The 15,000-nt window shown below is 35.2% G+C and overlaps 1 protein-coding gene across 1 annotated transcript in view; it reads right to left on the bottom strand.

Moving 5' to 3' along the window:
• The window catches only part of LOC137644041 (dopamine receptor 2-like), a 681,134-nt gene that overhangs the window by 405,508 nt on the left and 260,626 nt on the right, over positions 1 to 15,000 (bottom strand). The gene's annotated exons all lie outside the window — the stretch shown is intronic.

The following is a 15,000-nucleotide window of genomic DNA, read 5'->3' as shown; positions in this document are numbered from 1 at the left end:
AGATACCCAATGGGAGCGTGGGAGGATAATGACGAGTTTACGGGTTGGCGGGGCGTGAATATTAAAATCAGTCTGCCTCTCATATCGTACCTCCTTTCGTTGCACAAAATATTTTTCGTGATACGAGCCATAAAATTCTTGGCATCTTATTTAGCATAAACAAAATTTTGTAAGCAGATCCTTTCGTGTCGGGAGGTATGACTGTATATGTGTATATATATATATATATATATATATATATATATATATATATATATATATATATGTATATATATATATATATTTATTTATATGTATATGTATATAGATATATATATATATATATATATATATACAAATATGTGCATAATTTGAGTGTGATAGATCGTCCATTGTTTACTAAGAAAAGATCAAATTAGAACAATTATTTAAACAACAATCTATTCAGAGACTAATAGTAAATAAGCTACATATCAATATATTTAATCTATTAGATATATAATACAATCCTTATATTAAGGCTACTTACAGAAAATTAGCTTCTAACTTCTATTTAAAGAATGAAGTATATACACATAAAACAGAAGCGAATTCATACACGAATTCTCAACGATGATGATGTTTTTCAAATGGTTTTTATCTCTGAATTCATTATTATAACTATGAGAGAGAGAGAGAGAGAGAGAGAGAGAGAGAGAGAGAGAGAGAGAGAGAGAGAGCTATCAAAAATTTTTCAATCCAAATAATTAAAACAGGGAAACTGAATAATAATAATAATAATAATAATAATAATAATAATAATAATAATAATGATGATGATAATAAAACCAACAATCCGTAAGACACAAGAATACGTACAAAAATCATTCTAGAAGAACCTAGCCTCGGGAAACAAACTACATACGTTACATTTCCGTTGTTATTCAGTACTTCCGCTTAAATCTTCTAGGCTTCTGGAAAAGAAGACACAACTTTTGCCTTTAGGGAAAAATCATTTCAAACTGGAAAAAAAAAACCATTACAGTTTGTTTCAAACTTTTTCCACTTTTTAATTAAAGTTCTTGCATCCCCATTATGTTTATCAAAATTCTGTATACACACATATATGTAAACACAAACACACACACACACATACATATATATATGTATATATATATATATATATATATATATATACACACACATATATATATATATATATATATATGTGTGTGTGTGTGTGTGTCTGCATTTGTCGGTGCGTAGAAATAACGAGTTTACAGGTGATAACCATGAAATACACATCACAGCCCTCAAATGAAAAGTGACTGGAGTTAGTAGTTTTGCCTTATTGTTGAAGTCAACCATCTCATAATTAACTATCTATTTTTAAATGTCAATTTTTAAAAATTAATTTTACATATATATAATACCGTGCTCTAAGGATCGGTGAGGAAGTACTTGGAAAGTCATCTGGAAGAAGACCCCCAAATAATAAAGAATCGCAATGATGAGGTGCAAAAACGGGTAAAAACCAAGAAAGAAGCCAAGAAGAAGGCAGATCTATCAGGACAAGAGCAGGATAAAGAAAATTATAAACAGGAAAAGAAAGAAGCAAGAAGAGCAGTAGCAAAGGCAGAGACATTAAATGAAGTCTATAAAGAGATGGAAATACCAAGAGAGAAGAAAATATTACGAATTGCTAAGGCCCGAGATGCTGCATCTAAAGACCTGACACAGATAAGGCAAATAAAAGATAGCAATGGTATAGTTCTAGCAGAAGAGAATTAAATTAAAAGGTGGGAAACTTATTTTGAAGGACTATTGAATGAGGAGAACCCAAGAACAGTATTTGAAGATAAGACTCCCAAACGAGGCAGTTACCATAGGAGTGATTAGAAGAGAAGTAGAGCAAGCAGTAAAAAAGATGAAAAATAGTAAAGCTGCAGGACCGGGTAATATACCAGTAGAGGTATGGAAGAGTCTTGGAGAGGAAGGTATAGATACCCTGTGGGACCTGATGCAGAAAATCTTCAATCAGGAAAAGATGACAGAGAATGGAGAAGAAGCCTAATCATTCCCATCTATAAGGGGAAGGGGGACATCCAGGAATGTGGCAACTACAGAGGCATAAAGCTGATAAGCCATAAAATGAAAATATGGGAGAAGATTATTGAGAAGAGAATCAGAGATGAAACAACAATTGGTGAGGAACAATTTGGATTCATGCCTGGAAGAGGGACTGTAGCAGCAATATTTGCTTTGAGGCAGATGATAGAAAAACATCGGGAGAAACAGAAAGGATTACATGTGGTCTTTATTGACATGGAGAAGACATACCATCGAGTACCACGTCAGGAGCTGTGGAGATGTATGAGAGAAAAGGGAGTCTCTGAGAAATATGTAAGAATCACTAAAGATATGTATGAGAGGGCAGAAGCAAATGTTAAGAGCAGTATAGGCCTAACAGAAAGTTTCCCAGTAAATGTAGGACTACATCAGAAGGTCTGCATTGAGCCCCTACCTATTTGATCTGGTCATGGATGTAGTAACACAAGGTATTAGAGATCAGTCTCCTTGGTGTATGCTTTTTGCTGATGATGTTATACTGTGTAGCACTAGGCGAGAGGTAGTAGAAGAGAAACTGGAGGAGTGGAGAAGAAAAATGGAAAATAGAGGATTGAAGATCAGTAGGAAAAAGACAGATAATTTGAGATTGAAAAATGGCGAGAATGGGGAAGTTAGTTTACAAGGAGAGAGATTGAAGAGTTGAAAATTTCAGGTATTTAGGATCAACAGTTCCAGAGGATGGTGATCTGGGGGCAAAAAATAAACCACAAAATACAAGCACGATGGAAGAATTGGAAAAAAGTGCGTGGAGTACTGTGTGACAGGAAAATAGGGGTTAAGTTGAAAGGTAAAGTACACAGGACCATTGTGAGACCGGCAATGATGTATGGAGTGGAGACGTGGGCAATAAAGAAGACAGAAGAGAAGAAACTGGATGGAGCAGAGATGAGAATGTTGAGATGGATGTGTGGGGTGACAAGAAGAGATAAGATACGGAATGAAGTAATTAGGGGTACCACAGGAGTTAGAAAACTATCAGATAAGATCCAAGAAAGTAGACTGAGGTGGTATGGTCATATCATGAGAAGAGATGAACAGTATATTGGGAGGAGGGTGATAGAAATGGAGGTACAGGGAACAAGAAGGAGAGGGAGATCAAAGCGGAGGTGGATGAACTGTATCAAGGATGACCTTCGATCAAAGGGATTAGCCGGTGATGAAGTGTGGGACAGAGGTAGATGGAGAAAGCTGGTCAGAAACATCGACCCCACATGAAAGTGGGAAAAGATGCAGACAAAGAAGAATAATATCGAGCTAGGCGGTATATCTTAGCAATCCATGTAAGCCAACGGTTATACTCGTAAAAGCGGATGAGCTACCTGGTAGAGTAATGAGAGCTTTGGGTGTGGAGGAAATGGCCCCCTAAATCTCGATGAAGTCACTGGCAGCAGGGTGACGGATTGAGTTTAAGGCGATAAACAAACTGTCTCTTCGGCTTTTACACCTGATGCCTGGCGGTCGATCTTACTGGAATTAGTATGAACCAGCATGGGTCACTTGCCTAAGTTAAATAGACACTGTGCATCAAAAGGAACTGGTTATCCTTTGATGAATCTAGCCAATGAATCCTCTATGGATTTAGCCTGTTAATGGAAAGGGAAGATGATAGAATGGCCCACAGTCCCAGTGTAGCAGAGTGGTAAGAGTCTCCTGGTTTATAAATAATAAAGACAAATTGTGAATTGGTAATTGGAATGTTAGAACCATAAATCATATTGAGAAGTTACAGCAATTAGAGAGTGAATTTCTGAAAATATAGTTTGGATATCTTGGCCCTAAGTGAAACATGTGAAACGATTAGTAAGGAAACTTTAGACCAAGGCACGAAGAGCAGAAAAGGCATTAACTGAGTGGAGAGCTTTAACAGTAGATTGTTACTTGCAAAGTTCAAATGAATGCAGTGCAATGTGAGTATTATAGTTTGATATGCACCAACAAATGATTCCAGGGAAGAAAGGAAAGATGAATACTATGAAGAGCTGCAGAATGTAATAGAGGATATCCCAGAGGGATATGAAAATTGTGATTGGCGACCTCAATGCTTAAGTTATAAGGAATAATCAAGCCATAGAGAATGTGATGGGTGTAAAGGTCTTGGCAAAGTTGCAAATGAAAATGGAGCAAAATTCATAAGTTTTTGTTCAACAAACATTCTTGTCATTGGAGGTATTCTTTTACAGCACAAAGACATCCACGTGTATACATGGACTTCACCATGTGGTAATTACAAAAATCAAATAGATAATATTGCAATTAATGAAGAGAGTAGGACTGAGAAATGTAAGAAGCTATAGAGGTGCAGATATTGGTAGTGATCACCAGCTCCCCATTACCATACTGAAACTAAAATTGACAGCACCCGACGGAAAGGTATATAGAATTCCCTGGTTTGATAAAACTAAGGTTCTAGAAGAAGAGCACAGAGAAACATTTGCAATTGAATGTAGGAATCGATTTGCAGTCTTAGAGACTTTAAGAGAGAATGAGCAGACAATTAATGAAGAATGGTGTGGCATTAAGAACATATATCAGTCATTTGATAGTGAAGTCTGGGGTCATGCAGTTATTAAGAGAAAGCCATGGATATCAAATGATATGTGGTATACTATGTAAAGGACACTAAGACAGAAATTGATTGTTGAAAGTCTTCGAGGGAGTAATGAAAATTACAAAGTAGAGCATACTAAGTATTCCGTATTGATAGTGAAGCCAAAAGAAGACCCAGGAATAACGAGAGAAGATTTAGATAGTAAAGCAGAAGAGGCTGACAAAGCTATGAATTCAGGGAGTGGATATGGTGTAAGGATAGCTCATAGAAGTATTAATGAAATCTCTACTGGGGCAAAGAAGAAAAAGCATAAACCCATCAAAAACAGAGGGAGCTGTTATAACAACAGAAGATGACGAAAGACAACGTTGGATGGAACACTTTAGTGTGGCTGTGAATAGGAGATACGAAGGGAATAATTTGATTAATATCTCTGAAGCTGATGAAAACATTGATGTAGCCATGAATGAATTCAGTGTGTTTGAAGTCGAAGCTATCATTAAAAAACTCGGAGATGGAAGGCCCTGGATACGATGGAATAACTGCGAGAATGACACCGACTGAATATGAAGTGCCCTGTCGAATACTTACAAGAGTATTTTGTAGAATGTGGCATGAAGAGGCAAACCCTGATGAAAGGGAGTTAGGAGTGCTGGTGAAAATAGCAAAGAAAGGAAGACCTGACTGATTGCAATAATTACATACGCATAACACTTACATCAGTTGTTATGTAAATATATTGTAAGCTCATTCTAAACCGACTGAAGAGAAAATTTGATGAAAAAATGAAAAAAGAACAAGCAGGATTTCGAAAGGGTAAAGCTGAAGTGACCAAATTTTCATTTTGACACATGTTGTACAGCAATGCGTAGATGTAGAAATCTACTTGTGATGGCATTTATTGACTATGAAAAAGCCTTTGATAGTGCGCACTGGCAAATTTTACGGAGAGTCCTGCATTATTATGGAATTCCTCTTAAATATAAAAATTCAATCAAGTCTGTTCATGAGCATAGCAAGTGCAAAGTTAATGTTATTGGAGTCCTATCAAATGAATTTCCAGTGAACAGCGGAGTGTTCCAAGGGAATGTGTTGTCACCTATGTTGTTTATCTTCCTCATGGATTTTGTAATGCGTCGGGCAGTCGGAGATAGTGGAGAAGGATTGAATTGGATTTGTGACAGAAAATTAGCAGACCTAGAATATGCTGATGATGCTGTCCTTATTAGCAGAAAACCACATGAAATTGAATGCTTGCTTACCAGAATGCAGGAAATATCACACGAGGTTGGGCTTAAGATACATAGAAAAAAAGACGGAGATGAATGAGAACGAAGTATGCGATAAAAGATGAAATATCATTAGAAGTTGAAAGGACTAAGGAGGTAGAGTCATTTAAATATTTAGGAATTATGATCTCCAATACAGGGTATTTAGATTTAGAGTTTAGTGAAAAATTGAAAAAAACAAATCAGACAATGGCTAGGTTAAGTAAAATTTGGAAATCAAATCACCTGATATTACCCAAAAAATCAAACTATACATCGGTTTAGTGAGATCGGTGATTCTATATGGACATGAGTCATGGTATGACAATGAAACCATCTTCGATAGATTTAGAAGATTTCAGAACAAAGCCTTCAGAAGGAGATAGGGAGTTGAATGGCAAAAGAGGATTAGAAATGAAACTATAAGACAAATTAGGTTACTCGAGTGCCACATGTGGATGAGATCCTGATGAAGGGTAGATGGAGATGGATTGGGCATGCTCTGAGCACTCCCCAAGAGAGATTAGTTCACCAAAAGTCCAGCTGGGCTCCAAAAGGTACTAGAAGAGTTGGAAAACCCTGGCTTACATGACTGAGGACTATGAAGCGTGAAGTAGGAGATGATGAATGGAAGTGTTGAATTAAAAGCTCAATATAGAAACGACTGGCGAAATCTAACAGAGCACCATTGCATCAATGGGCGAAGATAATGATGATGTTATATCTAATTCAATTGTTCAATGTAGCATGACTCAAAACAGATGGTTACACTAAGATTACCTTATAACTTTAATAATTCGAAAATGAACACTGCTATGAAATAATAATAATAATAATAATAATAATAATAATAATAATAATAAAAATTATTATTACTATTATTTTTTAAACAATCAATATATGATGATACTTATCAATACTGTACTCATATGTAATGGAAATGGGTAATTAATAATAAAAGAAATACGATAACAAAATAATAAAAATACCGGTTAATACTTTAACGATGATATACATACACACAAGTGCACACACAGATATAAATAAATATATATAAATATATATATAATATATAAATATATATATATATATATATATATATATATATATATATATATATACAATATATATATATATATATATATATAATATATATATATATATACAATATATATATATATATATATATATATATATATCTCCTGCTTGAGGGTACACTCGGGCACACTTTTCTATCTATTTTCTCTTCCTCTTGTTTCGTTAAAGTATTTATAGTTTATATAGGAAATATTTATTTTAAAGTTACTATTCTTAAAATATTTAATTTTTCCTTGTTTTCTTTCCTCACTGGGCTATTTTCTCTGTTGGGGCCCCTGGGCTTATAGTATCCTGCTTTTCCAACTAAGGTTGTAGCTTAGCATTTAATAATAATAATAATAATAATAATAATAATAATAATAATATATGTATGTATATAATCTGCATTTTCAATCTAAGAAGATGCTTCCTTGGTGTTACCTCATCTTTCAAGTGTCCTTGACTTTCCCCTCCATTTGCTTAAGTGAGCCTTTTCATTTTCTTCCCAATGCGTCTTTCTTGTGCCTTCTTTTTCATCATCTCTTTTTTGTCGACCTTGGCTACTCACTCTAAAACACCGACTCCTTTGCCCGAAAAGTAATTTTTCTTCTGTGAAAGTGTATTAAAACACGAATCTTGCTATAACCAGGAGGGCTTGGGTGAGCAGAGACACTATTGTAAATAAACTCCGCGCTTTTAAGAAAATAACACGTGAACGTTAAAAAGATAGAAATGTATAATCTTATGACGCAAACACACACCCGCTCGATATGCCTAAATCCTTTTACATTATTATTATTATTATTATTATTATTATCATATCTAAATATAGATTATAAATATTATGTGTGTTTGCATATACACAAGATCTACAAATTAACATGTGCCTATAGATCTAGCGTATATATATATATATATATATATATATATACTTTATATATATATATGTATATATATATATAGAAAGAGAGAGAGAGAGAGAGAGAGAGAGAGAGAGAGAGAGAGAGAGAGAGAGCCTTACCTTATTGCCTTATTCTATATTTGGGTTCCCCCAGGTCCCTCAGTGTGAGGCACCTCGTATATCTACCAGAGAGTTACTTATGCATCTTCCGGTGTATTTTGCATCTTCCAGTCTTGGATGGTCTGGGATGCATCTTAGGTGTTTATCGAGCTTATTCTTAAAAACATCTACGCTCACTCCTGATATGTTTCTTAGATGAGCTGGCAGCGCATTAAATAGTCGCTGCATTATCGATGCTGGTGCGTAGTGGATTAATGTGCTGTGTGCCTTCCTTAGTTTTCCTGGTATAGTTTTTGGCACTATTAATCTACCTCGGCTTGCTATTTCTGATATTTTTAGCTCCACGATGTTTTCAGTAATTCCTTCGATTTGTTTCCAGCTTGTATTATCATGTAGCGTTCTCTTCTCCTTTCTAGACTGTATAATCTTAAAAATTGCAGTCTTTCCCAGTAGTCAAGGTCATTAACTTCTTCTATTCTAGCAGTAAAGGAACTTTGTACACTCTCTATTTGTGCAATATCATTTTGGTAGTGTGGGTACCATATCACATTGCAGTACTCGAGTGTACTACGTACATAAGTTTTATACAGCATAATCATGTGTTCAGCTTTTCTCGTTTTAAAGTGTCTGAATAGCATTCCCATTTTTGCTTTACATTTAGCCAAGTGTTGCTATTTGGTCGTTGCCTAACATATTCCTGTTTAACATTACACCAAGGTCTTTAATAGCTTCCTTGTTTGTGATTGTCTCGTTATTAGGTCCTCTGTATGCATATACCATTTTTTCTCTGTTTCCATAATTTATTAATTCGAATATATCGAAGTTAAATACCATTCTATATATCTCCGCCCATTCATATATTTTGTTTAGATCTCTTTGTAATGAGTTCCTATCTTCAACACAAGTAAAGTAATTTCTCTACTTATTCTTGTGTCATCGGCGAAACTTCTCACTACAGAGCCTTTAACATTACAGCCTATGTCTGAGAGAGAGAGAGAGAGAGAGAGAGAGAGAGAGAGAGAGAGAGAGAGAGAGAGAGAGAGACAGCCAACCAAATTCCCCACAAAATTAGTTCTGTAACAATTGAGTGGTGAATAAGACCCTTTTCCATTACCCTTCCCCATTATCTACGGTTCTAGAAGTGCTTCGAAGTAGTAATTACACAAACTATCCCCTTTGCCTCAATTTTTAACGACCCCGGTGTGAGGAGAAGCTTCCATGGCCGCCACAATGCCAGAGAAAGATTTCAGGGCCGGCTCAGTGCCAAGGTAAGCTTCCAGGGCCACGGGAAGCATTCAGACCCACTACAGTGCCAGGGCAAACTTCCAGGGCTGCCCAAGTGCCAGGGAAAGATTCCTGGCACCCCCAGTGCGAATGGAAGCTTTTAGCCCCCTCCCCCCCGCCCCAGTGCCAACGGAAGCTTCCAGGGCCACCGAAGAACATTAAGCTTCCAAGGGCCGCCCCAGTGCAAGAGGAATCTTCCGGGGCCGTTGATTTTATTGGCTATTTCAACATTCAGTCCTCCTGTTCCTCCTTCAGTCTAATGTTTCTGAATCATATGTCCATTTCCTCATCCTAACATCATTCATTTTTACCATAACTAAACTATTTCAAATAGGTAGTAGGTTGGCTAGGGCACCAGCCACCCGTTGAGATACTACCGCTAGAGAGTTATGGGATCCTTTGACTGGCCAGACAATACTACATTGCACCCTTTTCTTACAAATTCTCCTCTGTCCTCATACACCTGACAACACTGACATTACCAAACAATTTCTTCTTCCAAGTAAACTACTGCACTGTAATTGTTCAGTGGTTACTTTCCTTTTCGTAAGGGTAGAAGAGAGTCTTTAGCTATGATACGCAGCTCTTCTAGGAGGACACTCCAAAATCAAAAAATTGTTCTCTAGTCTTGGGTAGTGCCATAGCCTCTGTACCATGGTCTTCCACTGTCTTGGGTTAGAGTTCTCTTGCTTGAGGATACACTCGGGCAAACTATTCAGTCTTACTTCTCTTCCTCTTATTTTATTTAAGTTTTTATACTTTATATAGGAAATATCTATTTTAGTGGTGTTGTTGCACTTAAAATATTTTATTTTTCCTTGTTTCCTTTCCTTACTGGGCTAGTTTTCCCTGTTGGAGCCCTTGGGCTTATAGCATCTTACTTTTCCAACTACGGTTGTAGCTTAGCTAGTAGTAGTAGTAATAATAACAACAACAATAATAATAATAATAATAATAATAATAATCAGAATTGCACTCTAACTTTTATAACATGGCTATGCATATCGATATTTCTCAGCCTTTCAGTTCTTCTTATGACGTTTACACTAAGTTGATCATTCATCTCCACAACCTTCATCATTTTTACTTCATTCACTTTCATAAGGCACACATTCGTACCCCCCCCCACACACACACACACACACATATATATATATATATATATATATATATATATAGCACACAAAACAAACAAATGCAGCCGTTCTAATCCACTGCAGGACAAATACCACAGACATGTTAAATCAGTATTTATCACCACGCTGGTCATTGCAAAATGGTGAAGGTGGGAGATTTTCGGCAGATTGCTCACAGTAAAGCAACCTAGTATGGGTGGCTCTGACTAGTGTGTGTGTGTGTGTATATATATATATATATATATATATATATATATAGTCAAAAAAACTTTTACGAATATGTTTATTTGCATTTAAAAATCCTAAATCAGGTTTTTTATTGCGTTAACAAATCAGAGCTTTTGAGTGAAATACCAAGTAGTAATTTATCCCACTTGTTCACTTTCCTATGAGCTTTGTTTTCCCAAAAGTCTTGCCTTTTCTCAGCAATCGCCAGAAGCCACATATTCAATTTCTCGTTGTAGTTTGACTCGAACTTTCCACGAATTTCTTTGTTCTTATGTTGGGACTACAAAAATAAAATAAAAACCAGCAGCCAAAAACCCTTTTGTTCGTCCCCTTTATTCCCTATATTTTTAGGAGGATTCTATTGGCGTAGGACACCTGTTCTCACTTCGTTTTTCCAGAGCATTGTTTTGAAAGTTTTTTCATATTGTTTCCATTTACATTAGGGGTAATTTCGATTCAGTCGTGTGTTTATTGGTGCTTTAAAATATCCTTATGATAATTTAATTTCTCATCGCATGAATACTGATATGTGCAGGACTATCGGAAATTAAGCACTTTTACAGAAGTACAGTAGATATTCAAGAAAAATTAACATTTATCTCTGAAAAGTGGCACATCAGATGAGACACAAAGCTAATAAGTAATAAGACGACAGAAAACTAAAACCAAACGGCATGATAAAAGGATTAAACAACTTGAGTCATATTTTGTAATTATCTCTATAATATTTTTTTTTTTTTTTTGTCTTCTCAATGAATAATTTGACAGAAACCGGCATGGTTGTTAGACTTCCGAAAGATTTAACTTTTCTTCAGTATGAAATTTCGCAATACTTGGGTTACCTGCGAAAACCATTATTGTTTGACGATTATATAACATTAAGTACTTCAAACATCATAATTGCTCATGAAATTATTTGCTAAAAAGGAATGAAGTCTGTCCTTTAATATTTCAATCGACGGAAAATGAGACCGGCTGACAGGGAAGGATTACTATTATTTTCCAACGGTAATAAAAATAAGATGTCATGAAGACTGCACTGCAAGCTATTCTTTTGCAATATCTGGTGTACGTATTAAATGCGCTGTATGTAAATTTATATCCGTCATCCTGACGGGTAACATACACTAACTTATATATATATATATATATATATATATATATATATATATATATATACTAGCTATATTACTCAGCTTGGCCATAGATAGGTTCAAACTTATTCTTTATTCATCATAATTCACTTTATTCACTCTGTTATTATGAATATATTTCATTACTTGACTTTATACATTATGTTAGCAATTCTGGGGGATTAGACGCCCTTGACTTTCCCACATACAGCTGCAGTCCATGACAGAAGTATTCGTTACTTAAATCCAAACCTGTGACTTTGAGTGATTGGCCTTTTGTGCCCTATTGATTGTATATTACAAATGCATGTCGCAGAGGAAATTGCAATCGTTTGAATGAAAACGGTAAGAGAGTCGGAATGAGGTGAGATTTTGGAATTAGGACGTGTTCGCCCTCAAATGGCCCAGTGTAAAGCCTTCACTGTACTGGACCAAGACCTCCTCCTGTAGGTCTTGGTCTGAATCCTCTGCAAAGCTTCGGTGGAAGTTGAAGGATTATGTCTTTGTCGACCTACTCCGTGCAACAACCACAAAATATAGTTGAGCAATCAATAATAATGTTGAAAGTTGAAAATAACACAGTTGACTTAAAATGGCAGTCAAAATGACATACAAATGTTAAGCCGCTTTTGTTCACAGTCTGGGGAGGGGGATTTCCCCTTAGAGACAGGCAAACAGACGGACAGACAGACACGTATAATTTGTATAATTGCTGTTCTAAGGTGGGTATATATATATATATATATATATATATATATATATATGAGAGAGAGAGAGAGAGAGAGAGAGAGAGAGAGAGAGAGAGAGAGAGAGAGAGAGTGTTTTTGCAGCTGAAGTCATATGAAAAAGTAATGTATGCACATACATACGAAACCGGTTAACAGCAGCATAAAGGTTTGTCATAAGCATTATTCAGATTCAAAAATGCAAATTTCCTAAAAAAACTAACACTGCCTCTTTTTTTCTTTGGAGAGAGAGAGAGAGAGAGAGAGAGAGAGAGAGAGAGAGAGAGAGAGAGAGAGAGAGAGAGAGAGAGTAAGTCCAGGGCACCTATTGATTCCCAATAATTTGCGATGATTCTTGGTTTCCTGATTCCAAATGAAGCCAAGATAGAGGCGTGAAGCGTCGACATCCTTAAGGCGTCGGAATATCCTTTTTTTTTCCCCCTCTTCGTCTTCGGTTCTCGTCCGTCGCCCGTCAAGAAAGCTAATGGATATTGAAGCCCTATTAATCAATAGGGACTCGTGCGCAATCGCATCTTCTCTTATTTCCTATGGACGACGCGAATAGGAAAATTTCTGTCTGGATGTCTTCCACCAAGTGGGTGTTTTTATTGCGCTCATCGGCTTGCAAGCGATTCTTATTCGCCAAAAAAAAAAAAAAAAAAAAAAGGGGGGGGTGATCTTTAAGCAATTGCTTTCCTTAAGACCACTCAAATCTCAACTGCAAAAGTATATTGCAAAATTATAGACATTGGAATATCTATGCATACCTCTTTTCGTAATTATTAAAATTTTATTTATGCTTGGATGAAAATCTTAATATGTGAACTGAAACCTTTTGTTTTGTGTATTTATTCGCAGGTGCGTAATTTTGTTCTGTTTGTTATTTGATTTTTTTTTCTCTTTAATAACATCCCATTTATTCAACTAATATATTATAATGTGTTTTTAAGAGTATTGTACATTATTAGACAAAACTTATGTGGTCGCAATATTGGGCATTTGAAAAAGCAATAAGTTCATATATAGTTACTGAATATGTCATGAACTCTTACGTATATTCCCGTTTGTATCTATTAATAAAAAATTATTTATACAGAAAACTACAATGTAAAATAATGGCGTTGAAAATAAGGAAAATATCAATTACATCTGGTGTTATTACTTTTTATCATTATTATTATTATCAATATTGCTATTGTTATTCAATCATTATTATTATTATTATTATTATTATTATTATTATCATCATTAGTATTATTCATTAATACTAATTCACATACACCGTTTAAAAAAACTCTAAAACATATTACCTTAAAAAGGACTAAAATAACTTTCTGTTAACGTACCTGGACGAAACCAACAAACAAATACGTTAAATAAACCAGGCACACAAGCATGTAACTTCGAGATATAAGTGTCACCACCCCTTCACTCTCAATAAATCTGTTCTCCGTTGTTCGCGACGGAGGAAATCAAATCCTTTGACTTATGAAGGATCATCTCTGATCATACACAAGCGTCCACCGTGCTCGGTTCCGTGTCTCCGGAGGCGCTGTATAAAGCTTTCAGAGATCTAGTGTGGATGGCATCATACCGAGCTAGCGATGCTTAACGATGGGCAGTGAATATCAGTCCGCTTTAATAGCTGTTCCAGGAATGATATGAAATAATAACAGGTGGATTACGGAAACACTTTGGTACGGTAGACAATTAACTATAGATAGATGATCTGATTTTCGTACTATCTAAGATATATTTTACCTTTAAAACTACTCTTCTAAGTATAATATGAATAGTTTGTTAAATATGCTTAACAAAATCATAGTTATCTCTATACATTTATTTATATTAGAGCAAAATTTTATCACGCCAACTTATATATATACTTTTATATATATATATATATATATATATATATATATATATATATATATATATATATATATAGATAGATAGTAGTAGATATATATATATATATATATATATATATATATAGATATAGATAGATAGATATATAAATATATATATATATATATATATATATATATAATATACACACACGTATGTGTGTATGTGTGTATAAATACTGACTACATAATACCAAAAAGCTATAATAGATATATACACAAGATTGATGTGAAATTAGGAAATAATAAATGTAACCATGCCTTTTATCAGATCATTATCTCCGGTTACGGTTCACTTTCCCTTTGCCTACACCTACACCGAACAGTTTGACCTATATTTTACAGATTCTCCTCTGTCCTCATACATCAATTCTACTTCATCCAAAGGGGTTAACTACTGCACTGTAATTTTTCAGTGGTTACTTTTTTCTCGGTAAGGGTAGAAGAGACTCTTTAGCTATGGTAAACAGCTCTCCTAGGAGAAAGACACTCCAAAATCAAACCATTGTTCTCTACACTTGGGTAGTGCCATAGCTTCTGTACCATGGTCTTCCACTGTCTTGGGTTAGAACTCTCTTGGCTGAA

This window comes from Palaemon carinicauda, chromosome 7, assembly GCF_036898095.1.
Source record: "Palaemon carinicauda isolate YSFRI2023 chromosome 7, ASM3689809v2, whole genome shotgun sequence".
Classification (NCBI taxonomy): domain Eukaryota; kingdom Metazoa; phylum Arthropoda; class Malacostraca; order Decapoda; family Palaemonidae; genus Palaemon; species Palaemon carinicauda.
Note: the sequence above shows the minus strand (reverse complement) of the source record. Positions and strands in the feature narration are given on the sequence as shown.